Here is a 23,711-nt window from a genome sequence, read left to right as displayed (position 1 = left end):
TAAACAAGAGCGTCAGCTGGTACCCTGACTGCCTAAGGGAAAAGCACAAGACAGCTGGTATCCAGCGGAAACAACAGGGAATGTAAGCTACCATGCACAACTGTAGTGCTGCTCCACCAACTTTATATAATTATATAATTTCAGCTTTCCTAACTTCCTGTATGTTAGATTACTTTAAAGCATAGTTTTAACATTATTTATGTATGCTTCAAGGTCTGTTAAGGACAGATGTTCTTCGGCAATAGCAGAATTTGTGGCATGTATGTTTAAAGCTTTTGTACTGTATGTAACAGCCTAAAGAGAAGCAAACCAGCACAATTGATGACATTATTTTCTAAAGAAAATATATAACATATATTAGATGATGCAACACGGTATACTATATACTGTATTCTTATTTTACTTATAAGTTGCTTTAAGCAAAAGCTGGTGGAAATGTAACAGGATATGTAATCAGTGCTGTCCAAGCTTTCAGTCGCACAGAAAGGCAAAAGCAGTGTCACTACTACCAGATCCTGGTATTCAAAAAGAAAATCCAGTATTGTTGGGAGAGATCTATTTTGTTTACAGCTATGAATATAACGTCTAAGCATAGTTTCAGGAAAAAAGAGAAAACGTTATCAACATCCTTACCAGAGCAGCCGTCAAGTTTGTAATTTGAAGAAGAGCTGACCCAATAATGTTTAGGAAAACTTTTTATTATATACAAATGTGCTCAAATGTTTGCATACCCTAGCAGGAATCGTGAAATGTTGCCACTGATCTTGAAAAATAAGACTTATCATGCCAAAAAACTGTCTTTTATTTAAGGATAGTGATCATATGAAGCCATTTATTAACACATAGTTGTCTGGCTCCTTTTTAAATCAAAAGTTTACATACCCTGGAATGTTTTTCCTTGGTATAGACACACAAGGTGATACACACAGGCTAAAATGGCAATTAAAGGTTAATTTCCCAAATCTGTGGCTTTTTAAAGTGCAACTAGTGGCTGTGTATAAATAGTCAATGAGTTCGTGAGCTCACGCGTGGATGCATTGAGCGGGCTAGATACTGAGCCATGGGTAGCAGAAAATAACTGTCAAAAGACATGCGTAAGAAGGTAACAGAATTTTATAAAGGTGGAATTGGTTATATCCAAACCCTTGAATGTGCCAGTTAGTACTGTTCAGTTACTTATTAAGAAATGGAAAATGTGGACATTTCTTGATACCAAGCCATGGTCAGGTAGACCAAGAAAGATTGCAGCCACAACTGTCAGAAGAATTGTTCAGGATATAAAGAAAAACCCACAGGTAACCTCAGCAGGAATACAGGCTGCTCTGGAAAAAGACGGTGGGGTTGTTTCTTGGAGCACAGTGCGACAATATTGAACAAAAGTAAGCTGCATAGTTAAGTTGCCAGAAAGAAGCCTTTACTGCACCAATGCCACAAAAAAGCCAGGTTACAATATGCCTGACAACACCTTGACACACCTCACTGGGCATTTTTGTGGCATTGGTGCAGTAAAGGCTTCTTTCTGGCAATATCTTTTTTGGATTTGGATATCTTTTAATATCTTTTTCCATCTTTAAAAAATTCCATTCCCTTTTTACGGATGTCTTTTGACAGTTCTTTTCTGCTCCCCATGGCTCAGTATCTAACCTGCTTAGTGCATCCAAGCTAACATACTCATTGATTATTTATACACAGACACAAATTGCAATTTAAAAAGCCACAGATGCGTGAAAATAACCTTGAATTGCCATTTTAACCTGTGTGTGCTACCTTGTGTGTCTGTACTTAGGCCAAACATCCCAGCGTATGGAAACCTATGATTAGGTCCATTTGGACGATTTCTGTTATCATTTTGATTTAAAAAGGAGCCAGACAACTATGTAATAATAAATGGCTTTATGTGTTCATTATCCCTAAATAAAAGACAGTTTTTTGGCATGATCAGTCATATTTTCAATATCAATGGCAAAATGTAAAGATTTTCGCCAGGGTATGCCAACTTTTTAGCACAATTGTATACTGTATGTAAACAATACTTTACTTGCAGTAAGTTGCCATCACACACAATATCAACTTTTTGTATTGATGTGGCTCTACACTTGTTACTTGGTTACAATGATGATTGATAGACTCCATTTTAAGGATCCCTTTAACGCTATTTCACGTGGCTTGATGCCAGCACTAGATAGCACAGAAGTTCCATATTTTGTGAATTGACCAGTGTATTCTTTAAACATACTAATTTTGTACAATGTACTTCAAGATGCCTGAGTAATTTGTGACATAGTGATGCTCTATATTCTCTTTTTGTTTTTGTTTTTTTTAATTGTAGTGATCACTCTTTCAATGTCAGCATTGCTGTGTAGAAGAACTAGAAGGTGGTTTGCCACTTGCCAAAGCCATTTGACTAATTTTCTATTCTCCAGGCATTGAAAGTTGTAACTTAGTTCAAGAAAACAAACTATCAAAAATAAATGTTTTTCACTTAACACATCATTGCTTCCATCCACCCAAAGGGTAAAAAGTTCACTTCTCACAATATCAGTGCGAGTACAGGGGCAGTTTGGTACCATTGCATTACTGATTATGGTTGTGCACTTGTGACATCCACATAAATATTGCTTTGCAAATTACTGAGTCTAAAAGCATTCTTTTCAAAAGTGGACTGGCGTGGTCAGATGCAGTCAGGGGTAGGTTTTTCTGAAAAAAGAGACTACACTCCGATGACATCACTAAAGCTCAACAGCTTTATTGATGGACAGAACACACTGCATCCTTTAAACTTAGGTCCTTCCCACTAACAGGTTTCATCCATCAGGGAGTGATCTCTATAACTAAGCATGGATGGGTGAAATGCGTTAGAGGGGCAGACCTAGGGTGGAAGGATGCAGTGTGTGCTGTCCATCAATAAAATGTACAAACTTTTGTGATGTCATCTGTGTGTGGCCCCTTTTTTCTTAGTGCTGTTTTTGGACAGGTTCTTTGAGCTTTGGCACCTGGCTAGCTGCAGTGGGAGAAAACAAATGGACGGCTTGATACGGTGAGGTTTTTGGTTGTCTCCTGGCTTTCAGCTTTTGATACAAAGCAAGGTCCATAAAGACATGGATGATCAAGTTTGGGGTGGAGGAACTTGACTGGCCTGCATAGAGTCTAACCCGATAGAACACCTTTGGGATGAATTAGAGCGGAGACTGCGAGACAGGACTTCTTGTCCAACATCAGTGCCTGACCTCACAAATGCGCTTCTGGAAGAATGGTCAAACATTTCCATAGACACACTCCTAAACATTGTGGACAGCCTTCCCAGAGGAGTTAAAGCTGTTATAGCGGCAAAGAGTGGACTAATTGAATATTGAACCTATAGACTAAGACTGGGATGCCATTAAAGTTCATGTGTGTGTAATAGTTTTGCACAGAGTGGCCCAAAACATCCTCTTCTGGGGTCCCCCGCTGGCAACGCCACTCCTCTTCTCCAAGTGCCCCCATAGCAAGCTGCAAGCCACTTGCTATGGGGGTACTTATGTGGGCTTGATCGGTCAGCAAAACCTGTGGGAGAGGAGCTGCTGCTGACATTGCACTGCTTGATCAAGATAGGAATGAATAAGGTGTTTAGTGGTAGGGTGCTGGGGGAACTGCTATTGAAAGGTTTTTTTACCTTAATGCAGGGAATGCATTAAGGTAAAAACCTTTTGCCTTTATAACCACTTTAAAGTAGGGATCGACCGATATTGGTTTTTCGTTGCTGATATCGATATTTTGGCCATTGCATATCGGTATTGGCCGATATGGGCCGATATTTTGAACATTTAAAGTTTTGCAAAGTAAACACAATTTTCGACGCAAATCTGTTACTGAACATGTTAATGTTTGTTTATTAACATTTTTACCATTAAGGGCTCGTTCTTCACACCTTAACTGCATGAAAACTGATAGGAAAACCGCACTTGCAGGGACATCAGTTTCACATCATCTGATTGTGAATGATGCATAAACTGCTGCAGTAGTGCACTCACTCACTGCAATAATTTTAAATCACTACTGCAGTGCAGTTAGTGCAAAACTGCTAGAAAAAAAGCTAGACAAACAGCTAGAGTCAGTGGACTACCGCTGCAGTAGTGCACTCACTGCAATGATTTTAAATCACTACTGCAGTCAGTGCAAATTAAACTGCTAGAAAAAAAAGCTAGACAACAACAAACAGCTAGACAGTGGATTGGAGGAGTCAGTGGACTACTGCTGCAGCGCAGCGCAGTCAGTGCAAAACTGCTCGAAAAAAAAGCTAGACAAAAGCTAGACAGTGGAATGGATTGGAGTGGATTGGACACTAGTACTATACTACTATACTTTCAATACTCCCAAGTTAAGTAGAACAATATTATAGTGCAGAAAGCATAACATTTCAGCATGTTCACCAGTTAAACGGCTTCTGTTTGCTTCATTAATTGCTGCCACTTCACTAAAAACACGCTCACTTGGTACCGAGGAAGGAGGAGAAGAAAGGTATAATTCTAGCATGAGAAGCAAGTCTTTTGTAGCGTGCCTCATTTTCTTTCCACCACTGAAGAGGATCACCACTTCTTCTGTCAATTACTGGTTCCTTCACATAGAGATGAAGTTCATCATCCAGGCTCATTATTTCAGATTCAGAAGAATCCTCTGCATGAGGACCCGATAAAACACTGAACATGGCATCTATTCAACCACGAAGAAGTTTCTCTTCTGTCCATTGTCTTTTTGGACATCTTTCTCTTTTTGAAGCATCTTGCTCTTCCACATTAGAAACCTGCTCTTCTTGACTTTTCTTTTAGGCAGGAACCTCCTATACCTCCTGTTGAATATCTTCTGTCAGCCATTGTTTTGCTTTGGCCAATACATCATCAGAAGAGAAAGGATGGTTCTTGTATTGAGGATCCAAAAGACATGCAAGCACAACATTTTTATTCTCTTCATGCTTCTTAAAATGTTTGGCGAGGCTGTCCCTTATGGCCTGCCTACATGTTTTAGTGCCACGTGTGTTGGGTCCTTCATTCTCCTGAAGAAGCATCTTCTGCACTCTCACACATGGGATGACAGATGACACAGATGAGTCGTAAGGACTCACCTCTAGTGTCACTTCCTCTATGGGGAGGAGGGTCTCAATGACATTGGCTAAAATGTCCCACTGATCAGCAGTAGGACAAGAATATCCTCCATATTCACCTGAATATATGGTAAGAGCTTGCTTCTGCTCCAGCATTCTTTGCAGCATGTGAAGTGTTTAGTTCCATCGTGTTGAAACAGCGTTAATCAAGTTGTTTTTGGGTAGGCCAAGGTCTCCCTGAATGCACCTTAGTCGCTGTTTGGCAAGGATTGAATGAGGAAATGGGCTGCGCACCTCTTCAGCGTGCTAATTATGCTAATTATGTCAAGCAGACCATCATTTACCACAAGTTGAAGGGTGTGTGCCATGCAACTGAGGTCTGACACTTCAGCAAGTCTCATTCCTTTCACCATGTTCGCTCTGCTGTCTCGAAGCACAAGCATCACTCGGTCTTTGGTGATTCCCCATTCTTCTAGCATGCCTAGAAACCCTTCTCTAATATACTCCCCAGTGTGGGATCCTTGCATCACTTTTGTATTCAACACCAAATGCCTTCTTGTCCATCCGCTGTCAATGAAGTGGCATGTAAGACTCATTAGTGATTCTGATTGTCCTGACCAGCAGTCAAGTCATGAATGAGAGTGAGTTGCCAGCATTCTCTGGTTTCAGCATAGCCTTTACTTTCTCAACAACCTTTTTGTGAATCTTTCCCAGCATTTGGGTTCGATAATACTTCTCACTCTTCAGTGTGTACCTTGGCTCAACTATGGACATCAACCGCTTAAATCCAGAGTCAGACACCATTATAAATGGTTGGTTATCAGTGACCATCATCTCTGTGATTACTCTGTCCAGCAGTTGGGATCTTCCATCCAATTTTAGCCACCTGTTTTTTTTCTGAAACATATCTGTTATTGTTGCCTGGGATAGTGATGTTTCACCTTGTAATTCATTTTGTTTTTTCTGTGCTGCATGATAGAATTCAACATGATGAACTCTTAGATGGGCCCAAAGATTTGACATATTTTTGGTTTTTCCAGTTTTTGATCCCATGCATACATTGTTTGTGCATGTGTTGCACACTGCTGCTGCTTTTCCTGGAGATGGAGGTGAGAAATAGTCCCAGACCACACTTTAAAATTTTCTATCTGCACCCATCTCCATTGAAGTTTGAAAAACACTACTGAAATTTAATATAGGCTTAAAAAAAACTGTCTTGCTGGCACCCTGTGGTGATGAGTGGCTGGCACCCTTTGGTGGGTGGGTGGCTGGCTGGCACCCAGTGGTGAGTGGCTGGCTTACTGGCACCATTTGGTGGGTGGCTGAATGGCTAGCACCCTGTGGTGGGTGGGTGGCTGGCTGGCACCCTGTGGTGGGTGGGTGGCTGGCTAGCTGGCTGGCACTCTGTGGTGGGTGGGTGTCTGGCACCCTTTGGTCGCTGGCTGGCACCCTTTCATGGGTGACTGGCTGGCTGTCACCCTGTGGTGGGTGGCTGGCTGGCACCCTTTGGTGGGTGGCTGGCTGTCACCCTGTGTGGTGGGTGGCTGGCTAGTACAAGCCCAGGGCCTTTGGCTGGCTAGCTGGTACAGGCAGGGCCTGTGGCTGGCTGGCTGGTACAGGCATGTGGGTGTGTGGGTGGCTGGCTGGCTGGCACCGAGCAGCTGTGGGTGGGTGTATGCATGGCGGCTGTGTTAAACACACTGTGTGCACTGTACACTGCACTGTACATGCACACTCACTGTCCCCGACTCCAAATGAGGCTGAGGGAGGCGGCCTAAGAAGGCAGAAGCTGTCCCAGTGCGCGAAGGCGCGTGGCACAACATACGCAATGACGTCATGACAATATCGGCAACATTGGTAATCTCCGGGCCGATTCTGATATATCGGGGAAAGTGCATATCGGCCCTCGATATATTGGCCTTGCCGATAATCGGTCGATCCCTACTTTAAAGTATTAGGACAATGGATTACTCACCAACTGGAGGCAGAAGCAAGCAGGAATGCTGCTACAGGGTCCTTTGAATGGCACAAATAAGATTCCAGGAGGAGGCACAGGATACTTGGATGACAGTAAGAGAATTAGAAACAAGTATGAGCAAATGAGTGTGACTATTAATTACAAGGACAATGAAATACTCATCAGCTTGACCACAGATTTTAGCTTGGGCAGATGCAGGAGGAGGAAACAGCAATGATCCCTTGGATGACATAGGTAAAATTTCAGAAGGCACATGTTACATGACCGTGGGAGTCACTGTAGAAGCAAATGGACAACCTCAGCACAAGGTGCTGAGCAAAGAGATCCCTGCTTCTTATGCTGAGGTCAGACTCATCATCATCGGTGCATGACAACAAGATGTCTTGAGCATTAGGGATGAGTTTTGAATGGAGCAATGGGGAACAAGGGGAAGTTTAGAAATGTATTTATTAACGGTATTTATATAGCGCTGACAATTCTCTGTAGTGCTTTACATATATATATATATATATATATATATATATAGTACATTCACATTAGTTCCTGCCCTCAAGAAGCTTACAATCTAAGGTCCCTAACTCACATTCATACATACACTTACTAGGGCCAATTTAGACAAAAGCAAATTAACCTGTAGCCCTAACCCTATCTTTAAATTAAGTCCTAAAGGTAACTCCTAACACTAAAGTTGGCCATAGATGGATTGAAATTCTGCCGATCCATTCAGCTAAATATCCATCCATCTATGAGCGGTGATGTTCAAGAGCAGTCAATCTACCAATTGACTGATCACAAATGGGCTTGCTGGAAATTTTCCGTTTGATCAGCTGACTTCAGCTGACTCCTCCGTTGTCTGAATACAATGCCAGAGGAGGGATGATTCCCCCATGCATCTCAATTGTGGGGATTGGATCAGTTCAGTTTTTCGTTAGCCTGCTTGCTGAGCAAATAAAAAATGAGCCATGTATGGCCAGCTTTAGTTACCCCTTTGAAGCACACTTATTTTATCATCGCCTATATTTTTGGGGCATTCCAAACTGGTGTGAGAAGCTCCCTATCCCTATTCCAAAGCAAGCAGCAGCAGCAAGATTTAGGCTCCATGTACACGGGACGCTGGAAATGGCCGTTTAGGAGCAGTTGGGTGTTTTTTTTAGAAGCCCCTGAACCCATCTACATTTTATCTTATCTGTCCATGTACACCAGGCCGTTTACAGTCATTTGCAGGCAGTTGCGTTCAGGGACTTTTTTTAGAACGCAATTATTTGCGTTCGTACGTGTGTTTCCCGGCGTTTCAAACGCAAAAACGCGACCGAACGCGTCCGAACGCGACCGAACGCGATGACCCGCGTTTAGCGTTCGCGTTTTTCCATTTTAAATAATATTAATATTTTTTTTGACCTCTAGGAACGGTTCTAAATGCAAACGCCCGCTAAACGCGGGTACAAACGCGACCGAACGGACGTTTCAAACGTCCTAAAAATTCCAGCATTCAAAGGAACTTTTAACAAAGTCCCGTGTACATGGAGCCTTATACCCACAAAGTAACTAATTCAATCCAATGACATAGTGACATTTGGGCTATGATCACAAAAAAAAAAATCCTAAGCACCTTTGGGACATTTGAAAATTATACATTGATATGATCTTATATTTTAGCCATATGAAAAATCTAATGAAACAGAATGGTGTTGAACCCTTGATAATAGCAGAGCTACATACTTATCACATCATACATATTGCCTGGTTTGAACCCAGTTCCAGAATAGACCGGAAAAAAACACGTATTCCTCTATCTATACTATACTTTACAGCTCCAATAAAGCTAAGTTATTATTATACATAATAGCTGCTTATTTATAAACAGGATTTCCCCACACTTTTGCCCATGGCAATATTTCTTTTAAAATTAAAACACTTTATGCATTTTTTTTTCTTTTAGTATTGTGCCAGGGAAATTCGTTTAAATATAGGATTAACTTTAAAGCTAGCTGTTGGGATTTTCCCATCTTCATCTTTAAAATTGGACTAATTAAAACAGCTGTATAAATCTTAATACCTCAAATGTTTTTTTTATTACGACAAATGCCCAAAGTGTGTAACTGTAATAATCACATTACAGGTTTTTAATTTCACCAGTGTCCTGCACATGCAGATCTTTAATGACTTTTAATGTGTTACAATATTTACATGTGCAAAACGCTGTAACTGTATGGAGTAAATCTGGGTATTTATCATTACATTCTTTCTTCTACATGCAGATCTTTGGTGACAATGAGTTCAATGATTTAGATGTAGGTGTAAAATGTGCTGCTTTCATTCTTACCCAGCACAGTGTGCCCTAACAGTTTCCATCTTCATTTCACACATTTTGCGGGTCCTAGTCAAAACACTGCAGGCTTGGCAGGATGTGTTAAACAGGTATTACCACTCACATTGCTTCATATGTACAATTCCAGAAAATGGTACATATACAAAAGGAGCTCACAATGGGGTAATGGTAACCTTTGGTTGGGGGGCTTCTCATTTCCATGGATTTCAACAGTGAGAATCCAGAAGTGTGTAACAGTAGGAAACCATGCAGCCATGATAAAGTAAAGCAAGGTTTATTGAGGACATAAGCCACAATGAGCATCAAGTCTCAAAGTTCCAAGCACAATTGTGCTTCACCAAGCAAACCATTAGTTACATCTTGGTTGTGCAACAAGAACTATTTTTTTATTAGCCATTAGTGAAGTCCGGAACTGTTAGTTCTCAGTGTGGGACTTTTGGTCATAGAAAAACGTGTTCATAAATGTCCCTTATCTCTAACCCATCACTAACTCTTTGTTTAACACTTAACCCTAAACCTTGCTTTAACTCTAACACCTGACCTAAAACAGTGTAACAGTTAACAGAAAAATATCCAGGAAACCCCAATACTACATACCCAATCTACATACCTAAAGTGAAGCTCAACTGTATCTGAGCACCACAAACTGAAAATGTTATACTACTTGCCAAACGGCCAATTCTGACACTTCTCTCATATATGAAAAAATGTGGGGGTTTTTTGCTAGAAAACTATGCAAAATCCCCTAACATTAGATATTTGTTTAGCAGAGACCCTAGAGAATAAAATGGTGATTGTTGCAATTCTTTATGTCACACGGTATTTGCGAAGTCGTTTTTCAAACACAATTTATAAAAATTAAAATAAAACATTTTAATAAAAAAAAAACGCCGAAGTATATAACCCAATTTTTGAAATATGAAAGATGATGTTACGCCAAATAAATAGATACCTAACATCTTTCCTTCACTCATCTCTGTTACCAGCTGCCACAGCCGCTGGATTGGTACTCAGGGCTAGTTATCATCCAAGTAAGCCCGAGAACCATCGCAATCAGTGCCAGTGGCGGCCGGTGTACTGAGGGTGCAGGGGTGCCGCCCCCCCCATCCATGCGTCCGGCCCCTTAATCTGCATGCAGGGGCGCATGGAGTTCAATGGGGATTTTTTTTTTTTGTATCACCTGATTAGAGCCAGAGGCTCTAATAGGGCGATGCAAAGGGTGGACCCGGGGGGCGCAGAGCAGTGCATCCTGAGCCCACCCATTGTGTGACAATAGCGAATGAAAATTCGCTATTGTCACACCGATCCTCCTCCTGGCCAATCAGGAAGCGCATCCGATACACGCTTCCTGATTGGCCGCAAGGCAAACCCCATGCCATTGGCAGAGAAGGAGGCGGGAGTAGAAGGACTGGAGGAGACGCACCGCCGGTCACCGGGACTGAGGAGAAGCCGCCCGCCGCCGCTGCTGCTCCAGGTAAGTAAGGGGGCACGCATGCTGATCTCTGCATTGGGGGCATGTATGCTGGTCACTACATTGGGGGCACGCACGCTGATCTCTGCATTGGGGGCATGTATGCTGGTCACTACATTGGGGGCACGCACGCTGATCTCTGCATTGGGGGCATATATGCTGGTCACTACATTGGGGGCATGTATGCTGGTCACTACATTGGGGGCACGCACGCTGATCTATGCATTGGGGGCATGTATGCTGGTCACTACATTGGGGGCATGTATGCTGGCACTACATTGGGGGCATGTATGCTGGTCACTGCATTGAAGGGGGCACGCACGCTGATCTCTGCATTGGGGGCATGTATGCTGGTCACTGCATTGGGGGCATGTACGCTGGTCACTGCATTGGGGGCATGTATGCTGATCTCTGCATTGGGGCATGTATGCTGGTCACTGCATTGGGGGCATTTACGCTGATCTCTGCATTGAGGGCATGTATGCTGGTCACTGCATTGGGGGCATGTATGCTGGTCACTGCATTGGGGGCATGTACGCTGGGCACTGCATTGGGGGCATGTATGCTGGTCACTGCATTGGGGGCATGTACGCTGATCTCTGCATTGGGGGAATGTATGCTGGTCACTGCATTGGGGGCATGTATGCTGATCTCTGCATTGGGGGCATGTATGCTGGTTACTACATTGGGGGCATGTACGCTGATCTCTGCATTGGGGGCATGTATGCTGGTCACTGCATTGGGGGCATGTACGCTGGTCACTGCATTGGGGGCATGTATGCTGGTAACTGCATTGGGGGCATGTACGCTAGTCACTGCATTGGGGGCATGTATGCTGGTCACTGCATTGGGGGCATGTACGCTGATCTCTGCATTGGGGTAATGTATGCTGGTCACTGCATTGGGGGCATGTATGCTGATCTCTGCATTGGGGGCATGTACGCTTGTCACTGCATTGGGGCATGTACGCTGATCTCTGCATTGGGGGCATGTATGCTGGTCACTGCATTGGGGGCATGTACGCTGGTCACTGCATTGGGGGCATGTATGCTGGTCACTGCATTGGGGGCATATACGCTGATCTCTGCATTGGGGGCATGTATGCTGGTCACTGCATTGGGGGCATGTATGCTGGTCACTACATTGGGGCACGCACGCTGATCTCTGCATTGGGGGCATTTATGCTGGTCACTACATTGGGGGCATGTATGCTGGTCACTACATTGGGGGCACGCACGCTGATCTCTGCATTGGGGGCATGTATGCTGGTCACTACATTGGGGGCATGTATGCTGGCACTACATTGGGGGCATGTATGCTGGTCACTGCATTGGGGGCATGTACGCTGATCTCTGCATTGGGGGCATGTATGCTGGTCACTGCATTGGGGGCATCTACGCTGGTCACTGCATTGGGGGCATGTATGCTGGTCACTGCATTGGGAGCATGTATGCTGATCTCTGCATTGGGGGAATGTATGCTTGTCACTGCATTGGGGGCATGTATGCTGATCTCTGCATTGGGGGCATGTATGCTGGTCACTGCATTGGGGGCATGTACGCTGGTCACTGCATTGGGGGCATGTATGCTGGTCACTGCATTGGGGGCATGTACGCTGATGTCTGCATTGGGGGCATGTATGCTGGTCACTGCATTGGGGCCATGTATGCTGGTCACTACATTGGGGGCACACACGCTGATCTCTGCATTGGGGGTGTGTATGCTGGTCACTACATTGGGGGCATATATGCTGGTCACTGCATTGGGGGCATGTATGCTGGTCACTGCATTGGGGGCATGTACGCTGGTCACTGCATTGGGGGCATGTAAGCTGGTCACTGCATTGGGGGCATGTACGCTGATCTCTGCATTGGGGGAATGTATGCTGGTCACTGCATTGGGGGCATGTATGCTGATCTCTGCATTGGGGGCATGTATGCTGGTTACTACATTGGGGGCATGTACGCTGATCTCTGCATTGGGGGCATGTATGCTGGTCACTGCATTGGGGGCATGTACGCTGGTCACTGCATTAGGGGCATGTATGCTGGTCACTGCATTGGGGGCATGTACGCTAGTCACTGCATTGGGGGCATGTATGCTGGTCACTGCATTGGGGGCATGTACGCTGATCTCTGCATTGGGGTAATGTATGCTGGTCACTGCATTGGGGGCATGTATGCTGATCTCTGCATTGGGGGCATGTACGCTGGTCACTGCATTGGGGGCATGTATGCTGATCTCTGCATTGGGGGAATGTATGCTTGTCACTGCATTGGGGGCATGTATGCTGATCTCTGCATTGGGGGCATGTATGCTGGTCACTGCATTGGGGGTATGTACGCTGGTCACTGCATTGGGGGCATGTATGCTGGTCACTGCATTGGGGGCATGTACGCTGATGTCTGCATTGGGGGCATGTATGCTGGTCACTGCATTGGGGGCATGTATGCTGGTCACTACATTGGGGGCACACACGCTGATCTCTGCATTGGGGGCGTGTATGCTGGTCACTACATTGGGGGCATGTATGCTGGTCACTACATTGGGGACACGCACGCTGATCTCTGCATTGGGGGCATGTATGCTGGTCACTACATTGGGGGCATTTATGCTGGTCACTACATTGGGGGCATGTATGCTGGTCACTGCATTGGGGGCATTTACGCTGATCTCTGCATTGAGGGCATGTATGCTGGTCACTGCATTGGGGGCATGTATGCTGGTCACTGCATTGGGGGCATGTACGCTGGGCACTGCATTGGGGGCATGTATGCTGGTCACTGCATTGGGGGCATGTACGCTGATCTCTGCATTGGGGGAATGTATGCTGGTCACTGCATTGGGGGCATGTATGCTGATCTCTGCATTGGGGGCATGTATGCTGGTTACTACATTGGGGGCATGTACACTGATCTCTGCATTGGGGGCATGTATGCTGGTCACTGCATTGGGGGCATGTACGATGGTCACTGCATTGGGGGCATGTATGCTGGTCACTGCATTGGGGGCATGTACACTAGTCACTGCATTGGGGGCATGTATGCTGGTCACTGCATTGGGGGCATGTACGCTGATCTCTGCATTGGGGTAATGTATGCTGGTCACTGCATTGGGGGCATGTATGCTGATCTCTGCATTGGGGGCATGTACGCTTGTCACTGCATTGGGGGCATGTACGCTGATCTCTGCATTGGGGGCATGTATGCTGGTCACTGCATTGGGGGCATGTACGCTGGTCACTGCATTGGGGGCATGTATGCTGGTCACTGCATTGGGGGCATATACGCTGATCTCTGCATTGGGGGCATGTATGCTGGTCACTGCATTGGGGGCATGTATGCTGGTCACTACATTGGGGGCACGCACGCTGATCTCTGCATTGGGGGCATTTATGCTGGTCACTACATTGGGGGCATGTATGCTGGTCACTACATTGGGGGCACGCACGCTGATCTCTGCATTGGGGGCATGTATGCTGGTCACTACATTGGGGGCATGTATGCTGGCACTACATTGGGGGCATGTATGCTGGTCACTGCATTGGGGGCATTTACGCTGATCTCTGCATTGAGGGCATGTATGCTGGTCACTGCATTGGGGGCATGTATGCTGGTCACTGCATTGGGGGCATGTACGCTGGGCACTGCATTGGGGGCATGTATGCTGGTCACTGCATTGGGGGCATGTACGCTGATCTCTGCATTGGGGGAATGTATGCTGGTCACTGCATTGGGGGCATGTATGCTGATCTCTGCATTGGGGGCATGTATGCTGGTTACTACATTGGGGGCATGTACGCTGATCTCTGCATTGGGGGCATGTATGCTGGTCACTGCATTGGGGGCATGTACGCTGGTCACTGCATTGGGGGCATGTATGCTGGTCACTGCATTGGGGGCATGTACGCTAGTCACTGCATTGGGGGCATGTATGCTGGTCACTGCATTGGGGGCATGTACGCTGATCTCTGCATTGGGGTAATGTATGCTGGTCACTGCATTGGGGGCATGTATGCTGATCTCTGCATTGGGGGCATGTACGCTTGTCACTGCATTGGGGGCATGTACGCTGATCTCTGCATTGGGGGCATGTATGCTGGTCACTGCATTGGGGGCATGTACGCTGGTCACTGCATTGGGGGCATGTATGCTGGTCACTGCATTGGGGGCATATACGCTGATCTCTGCATTGGGGGCATGTATGCTGGTCACTGCATTGGGGGCATGTATGCTGGTCACTGCATTGGGGGCATGTATGCTGGTCACTGCATTGGGGGCATGTACGCTGGGCACTGCATTGGGGGCATGTATGCTGGTCACTGCATTGGGGGCATGTACGCTGGGCACTGCATTGGGGGAATGTATGCTGGTCACTGCATTGGGGGCATGTATGCTGATCTCTGCATTGGGGGCATGTATGCTGGTTACTACATTGGGGGCATGTACGCTGATCTCTGCATTGGGGGCATGTATGCTGGTCACTGCATTGGGGGCATGTACGCTGGTCACTGCATTGGGGGCATGTATGCTGGTCACTGCATTGGGGCATGTACGCTAGTCACTGCATTGGGGGCATGTATGCTGGTCACTGCATTGGGGGCATGTACGCTGATCTCTGCATTGGGGTAATGTATGCTGGTCACTGCATTGGGGGCATGTATGCTGATCTCTGCATTGGGGGCATGTACGCTTGTCACTGCATTGGGGGCATGTACGCTGATCTCTGCATTGGGGGCATGTATGCTGGTCACTGCATTGGGGGCATGTACGCTGGTCACTGCATTGGGGGCATGTATGCTGGTCACTGCATTGGGGGCATATACGCTGATCTCTGCATTGGGGGCATGTATGCTGGTCACTGCATTGGGGGCATGTATGCTGGTCACTACATTGGGGGCACGCACGCTGATCTCTGCATTGGGGGCATTTATGCTGGTCACTACATTGGGGGCATGTATGCTGGTCACTACATTGGGGGCACGCACGCTGATCTCTGCATTGGGGGCATGTATGCTGGTCACTACATTGGGGGCATGTATGCTGGCACTACATTGGGGGCATGTATGCTGGTCACTGCATTGGGGGCATGTACGCTGATCTCTGCATTGGGGGCATGTTTGCTGGTCACTGCATTGGGGGCATGTTTGCTGGTCACTGCATTGGGGGCATGTATGCTGGTCACTGCATTGGGAGCATGTATGCTGATCTCTGCATTGGGGGAATGTATGCTTGTCACTGCATTGGGGGCATGTATGCTGATCTCTGCATTGGGGGCATGTATGCTGGTCACTGCATTGGGGGCATGTACGCTGGTCACTGCATTGGGGGCATGTATGCTGGTCACTGCATTGGGGGCATGTACGCTGATGTCTGCATTGGGGGCATGTATGCTGGTCACTGCATTGGGGCCATGTATGCTGGTCACTACATTGGGGGCACACACGCTGATCTCTGCATTGGGGGTGTGTATGCTGGTCACTACATTGGGGGCATATATGCTGGTCACTGCATTGGGGGCATGTATGCTGGTCACTGCATTGGGGGCATGTACGCTGGTCACTGCATTGGGGGCATGTATGCTGGTCACTGCATTGGGGGCATGTACGCTGATCTCTGCATTGGGGGAATGTATGCTGGTCACTGCATTGGGGGCATGTATGCTGATCTCTGCATTGGGGGCATGTATGCTGGTTACTACATTGGGGGCATGTACGCTGATCTCTGCATTGGGGGCATGTATGCTGGTCACTGCATTGGGGGCATGTACGCTGGTCACTGCATTGGGGGCATGTATGCTGGTCACTGCATTGGGGGCATGTACGCTAGTCACTGCATTGGGGGCATGTATGCTGGTCACTGCATTGGGGGCATGTACGCTGATCTCTGCATTGGGGTAATGTATGCTGGTCACTGCATTGGGGGCATGTATGCTGATCTCTGCATTGGGGGCATGTACGCTGGTCACTGCATTGGGGGCATGTATGCTGATCTCTGCATTGGGGGAATGTATGCTTGTCACTGCATTGGGGGCATGTATGCTGATCTCTGCATTGGGGGCATGTATGCTGGTCACTGCATTGGGGGTATGTACGCTGGTCACTGCATTGGGGGCATGTATGCTGGTCACTGCATTTGGGGCATGTACGCTGATGTCTGCATTGGGGGCATGTATGCTGGTCACTGCATTGGGGGCATGTATGCTGGTCACTACATTGGGGGCACACACGCTGATCTCTGCATTGGGGGCGTGTATGCTGGTCACTACATTGGGGGCATGTATGCTGGTCACTACATTGGGGACACGCACGCTGATCTCTGCATTGGGGGCATGTATGCTGGTCACTACATTGGGGGCATTTATGCTGGTCACTACATTGGGGGCATGTATGCTGGCCACTGCATTATGGACATGTACGCTGATCTCTTCATTGGGGGCATGTACGCTGGTCACTGCATGGGGGGCATGTACGCTGGTCACTGCATTGGGGGCATGTATGCTGGTCACTGCATTGGGGGCATGTACGCTGATCTCTGCATTGGGGGCATGGTATGCTGGTCACTGCATTGAAGGGGGCATGTATGCTGGTCTCTGCATTGGGGGCATGTACGCTTGTCTCTGCATTGGGGGCATGTACGCTGATCTCTGCATTGAAGGGAGCATGTACGCTGGTCACTGCATTGAAGGGGGCATGTATGCTGGTCACTGCATTGAAGGGGGTATGTACACTGGTCACTGCATTGAAGGGGGCATGTATGCTGGTCACTGCATTGAAGGGGGCATGTATGCTGGTCTCTGCATTGGGGGCATGTACGCTGGTCTCTGCATTGGGGGCATGTACACTGGTCACTGCATTGGGGGCATGTACGCTGATCTCTGCATTGGGGGCATGTATGCTGGTCACTGCATTGGGGGCATCTACGCTGGTCACTGCATTGGGGGCATGTATGCTGGTCACTGCATTGGGAGCATGTATGCTGATCTCTGCATTGGGGGAATGTATGCTTGTCACTGCATTGGGGGCATGTATGCTGATCTCTGCATTGGGGGCATGTATGCTGGTCACTGCATTGGGGGCATGTACGCTGGTCACTGCATTGGGGGCATGTATGCTGGTCACTGCATTGGGGGCATGTACGATGATGTCTGCATTGGGGGCATGTATGCTGGTCACTGCATTGGGGGCATGTATGCTGGTCACTACATTGGGGGCACACACGCTGATCTCTGCATTGGGGGCGTGTATGTTGGTCACTACATTGGGGGCATGTATGCTGGTCACTACATTGGGGGCACGCACGCTGATCTCTGCATTGGGGGCATGTATGCTGGTCACTACATTGGGGGCATTTATGCTGGTCACTACATTGGGGGCATGTATGCTGGCCACTGCATTGGGGACATGTACGCTGATCTCTGCATTGGGGGCATGTACGCTGGTCACTGCATGGGGGGCATGTACGCTGGTCACTGCGTTGGGGGCATGTATGCTGGTCACTGCATTGGGGGCATGTACGCTGATCTCTGCATTGGGGGCATGGTATGCTGGTCACTGCATTGAAGGGGGCATGTATGCTGGTCTCTGCATTGGGGGCATGTACGCTGATCTCTGCATTGAAGGGGGCATGTATGCTGGTCACTGCATTGAAGGGGGTATGTACACTGGTCACTGCATTGAAAGGGAGCACGCTGGTCACTGTGCATTAATAGGGGGCACGCTGGTCACTGTGCATTGAAAGGGGGCACGCTGGTTACTGTGCATTGAAAGGGGGCACGCTGGTCACTCTGCATTGAAAGGGGGCACACTGGTCTCTCTGCATTGAAAGGGGACACACTATATCTTAATTATTGAAGGCCCCTTTCCCACTTTTGCGACCTTAAAGTCACGCAATTTTTACAGCGTTTTTTGCCGCAAAGCAATGCCTATTAAATTTTTCTGTTTGTGCCCCCCCCCCAAAATATTGAGCACCAGCCACCACTGATCAGTGCTAAAAATATGCACTGTTACTGTACTAATGACACTGGCAGGGAAGGGGTTAACACCAGGGGCGATCAAAGGGTTAAATGTGTCCCTAGGAGATGCTTTCTAACTGTTGGGGGGGGGGGCTTGCTGCATGAACTCGGAGACCTGTGTTTCTAAAAAGGAGGAACACAGGATCCCTGTGTTCATAACTGACAGAACAGCATTCTGCCGTGTTTACAACAGCAGACCGCCATTCTGTCTCCACGAAAAGTGATCATGGGTGCCCGGCGGGATCGCGGCCGCTGAACCCAGTTATTGGCTTCCACTGTGGTCAATTGGCGCATTCGCGCGCCCCTGCTAGCGGTCCCGCAAAGTGACAGGTACGTCGTTTCGCGGGACACAGTCAACCTGTTGTAGTAAAACTATGGCATCTCATTACAGCAGATCAAAAAAGCCATTGGACTCATTTAAAGTGGTTGTTAAGCCACTGTCATATCTTTATATAATTCTCTGTGGATAATAATGCTGTGTGCCCCAGTGTCTGTGTTTTAAAAAAAAAAAAATGCCGTTCTGTACCTGATTCTAGAGTGCCGCTTTGCGCTCACTTGACCAGCCACCTCTCCCCTCTCCCGATCTGACAGATAGAGCAGGAGGGGCCTAGAATTCCCTGCTGACATAAGCTGGGAGGAGAGGAGGAGAGGAAGAGAGAGGCGGCCGGCCACGTGCGCGCCGAGCTATAGAATGTCATTTTTTTAAATAAAACACAGACACTGGGGCACACAGCATTATTAACAACAGAGGATTATATGAAGATTTTAAAGTAATTTCAGCAGCAGGAGGGGAGGGGCGGGCACTGTCAATAGCTGACAAATAGGCAGAGAGGGGGGGAGAGGAGGATAGGAGAGCTGCGGATGACGGAGACACGTAAACTGACCACCGTGTCCGGGTTCAGCAGCAATGATAAATGGTGGTCAGTTTACGGGGGGGGCAGAACCAGGCAGGATAAGCCAGGTATTTCAGGTGATAAAAGGGGCCAACTGACACAGCACAAGCACTGTGCTGCATAACATGCTTTAAAGGAACAGGATCCATTTTTTTTGTTTTTTAGTGTAGCAAACACTTTAACCTGCCATCATCCATCAGTAACTAAAATATGAATTTTAGGTGGATTGCGCCTTCATTTATTAAGACTGTTATTCATAATTGTAAAACAGGGAGGTGCAGCGCTAAAAGACGGAGATATAACAGTTCGAGACAGTCCATATAAAGTTCAGCTAATCACGCCAATAAATGCCACCACCACTGAATAGGAATCCAGATGATCAGGCCAATAAGTGTCACCACCACCGATTAGCACCAAGCACAATGCCTCTTACTGTCAGGCTAAAGCAACTGTGCAGAGCATATATCCCAAATACAGGCTCATCCAGGGTTCCACGTTTCCTTTAGACAATCACTTAGACTGGACCAGGTAACCAAGTTTCTCCCAGAGGAAAAGAGTTAGTAGATGGCCCCAAGGATAATAGAAAAGCTCATGGTGCAGTCATTTTGATCAGTAATCAATTTATTAAACACAAAATTAATGCACTTACAAAAACTCAGGATGGCTTCAGCGTGTGTATGTTGTTTCAAACCGCAAAGATGGCCACTACGTCCTCTGGCGCGATGACGTCACACGTCCCAGAACCCGCTGTTGTAATGAGCCTACTGATCTAAGCACAGCTTTTTTCTGTTTTTAAAATTGTTATTCATAATTGCTAGAGGTGGTAGCTATTGAGTATGAATGGAATATTTATATAAAATAGGTAATACAATCAGAAACAGAGGCAAGCGATTATCTGCAGCATTGTGTCAGCTGGACATGAATTTTGATTAAATTTCAAAAGGGAGCATTCTGTCTCCTGGAAGCATTTCAGGATGGTAGCTGACATAAAAATACATAACAATCTCTAGTGATAATGGTGTGTTAATGTGAGTGAACTGTAAAAAGCCACATCAGCCATCATGAAAATACCGTTGATTGGGCACTGACAGTGGTATGTAGTGGAGGTAAAACCTTGGAGACCCTGGAGATATTATTAGGTAGTATTTTATATGTAGTATAGCACCCTCTGGTGTGTGCTAGAAGTGAGATTAGTAAAATTATACTTTAGCTCAGGGCTAAGCCTGAGCTATGGAATCTGGATCAAGGTTTACTAAAGTTCAGGGCTGGATGACTCATCCTGGCAGGTCTCTGCTGCTCCCCCCTACCCCCCCCCCCATCTAAAAAGTTGGAGAATCTTTTAGAATTAGTGGGTGGAGGTTAGGAGGGGATGCATTGAATATTTATAGAGCCTCAGCCAATCTCCAGCAGTGGGCCGGCAAGAGGCTGAGACCACCAAGACCACTCAATTAATAGACATAGGCCATGCCAGTAGGGGCAGTTTGGTGAAAGTTGGAGATGCATTGTAAGGAGGCTGTCGGTGGCCCTTGAGGCGAACCCCCTAGTCTGGGGAAGGGGGTGTCCTACTTTTGGCATGGGCTCAGGTGCTGAAAGGATCCTGTCAAAAACACAAATATAGGAGACGACAGAGTAGATCAACACTGTGGGGACTTACAAAAAGAGAGAGACTGCCACATGTAACTAGTTTCCCTTGGAGGCTTAAGCCTTTCCCTAGAGATCTCCTGAAAGTCAGCTAGGTGGGCTGGTGAAGAGTCAGACTGGAGGACTGGTGTGGAGAGTTAGCCTGGAGGGCTAGAGAAAGGGGCAGCTACAGCCAGGTGGGTTGGCAATGTCGGAAAAGATGGTGCTGGGATCTGTGGCCACAGGGGAAAAGTTACAAGCTGTTTCCCTACAGCTAGAGCCAGCAAGTGAATGTCCAGGAGGAGAGTGAAGGAGACTGTATATAGATGTATCCAGGATTTGCTAAAGTTTTGCTGAAGTCAAGTGGGCATCCCATAACCTCCCATCCCTATCAAAGTTATTAACCCTCAAATAAAAAAACAAAAGAAAGTCACTAACTGTTCTCTGACTCTGGGTGCTGTAAAAATGTGGTGTGCCTGGCTGTGCAAGAGTGAAGGATCCAAGTTCATCAGCAGTCCCTACAGGGGTTTGATACACTAACATAATGCATAATGGTACAAGGATAAGTTTATTTATATTTTATATGTATTTAACTTAATAACAGGGGGGCATGAAGCTGCATGGACCTACATGGAGAAGCAACACAACGATGAGCTCATCTCTTGGTCATTCCACTCTATTCTCTTCCAGTGGCGGCTGGTGCTCAAAAGTTTTTTTTTGGGGGGGGGTGACCGGTGTGCCCCCAATCAATGCAGAGTGCAACAGCATGCCCCCAATCAATGCAGAGCCCCACAGCGTGCCCCCATCAATGCAGAGTGCCACAGCATGCCCCCATCAATGCAGAATGCCACAGCGTGCCCCCAATCAATGCAGAGTGCCACAGCATGCCCCCCAATCAAGTCAGAATGCCACAGCATGCCCCCCAATGAATGCAGAGTGCCACAGCGTGCCCCCCAATCAATGCAGAGTGCCACAGCATGCCCCCCAATCAATGCAGAATGCCACAGCGTGCTCCCCAATCAATGCAGAGTGCCACAGCATGCCCCCCAATCAATGCAGAATGCCACAGCATGCCCCCCAATCAATGCAGAATGCCACAGCATGCCCCCCAATCAATTCAGAGTGCTACAGCGTGCCCCCCAATCAATGCAGAGTGCCACAGCATGCCCCCATCAATGCAGAGTGCCACAGCATGCCCCCAATCAATGTAGAGTGCCACAGCATGCCCCCCAATCATTGCAGAGTGCCACAGCATGCCCCCAATCAATGCAGAGCGCCACAGCGTGCCCCCAATCATTGCAGAGTGCCACAGCCTTGCCCCCAATCAATGCAGAGTGCCACAGCATGCCCCCCAATCAATGCAGAGCGCCACAGCATGCCCCAATCAATGCAGAGCACCACAGCATTGCCCCCAATCATTGCAGAGTGCCACAGCATTGCCCCCAATCATTGCAGAGCACCACAGCATTCCCCACAATCATTGCAGAGTGCCACAGCATTGCCCCAATCATTGCAGAGCGCCACAGCATTGTCCTTAATCATTGCAGAGCGCCACAGCATTGTCCTTAATCATTGCAGAGCGCCACAGCATTGTCCTTAATCATTGCAGAGCGCCACAGCGTGCCCCCATCAATGCAGAGACCAGCGTGGGTGCCCCTTTCAATGCAGTGTGGGCTTCCCCGCCCCTGAGACCAATGCACTTACCTGGTGGCGGCTTCTCTTCAGTCCTGGTGGCGGCGGCGGCGGCTTCTACTCACTCTGTCCCCCAGCGCATCTCCTGCAGTCCTCCCGCTCCCGCCTCCTCCTCGGCCAATGGCATGAGGTTTGCCTTGCAGCCAATCAGGAAGCGCGTATCGGACCAGGAGGAGGATCGGTGTGGCAATAGCGAATTTTCATTTGCTATTGTCACACAATGGGTGGGCTCGGGACGCACTGCTCTGCGCCCCGAGCCCACCCTTTGCATCACCCTATTAGAGCCTCTGGCTCTAATCAAGTGATGTAAAAAAAAAAAACCCTATTAAGCTCCATGCGTCCGGCTCCTCTGCATGCAGATTAGGGGGTCTTTTACATCTCCCTGGAATTAAAGTGTTTGTTACCCTAAAAAAAAAAAAAAATGTATCCTTTTCCTTGAACAGCATGAACAACAGCACAGAGCTTGTGCTGCGTCAGTTGGCCCCTTGCATCACCGGAAATACCTGGCTGATCCTGCCTGGTTCTGCCCTCCCCCCCTGTAAACTGACCATGGTTTATCATGGCTGCTGAGCCCTGACACCGTGGTTCAGTTTATGTGCTTCAGTCATCCGCTGCTCTCCTCTGTCCTCTCCCCCCTC

The sequence above is a fragment of the Pelophylax lessonae genome (genome assembly GCF_965119305.1).
Source record: "Pelophylax lessonae genome assembly, chromosome: 3".
NCBI classification, from domain to species: domain Eukaryota; kingdom Metazoa; phylum Chordata; class Amphibia; order Anura; family Ranidae; genus Pelophylax; species Pelophylax lessonae.
The sequence above is the reverse complement of the archived record's forward strand: the minus strand, read 5'-3'. Positions refer to the sequence as shown.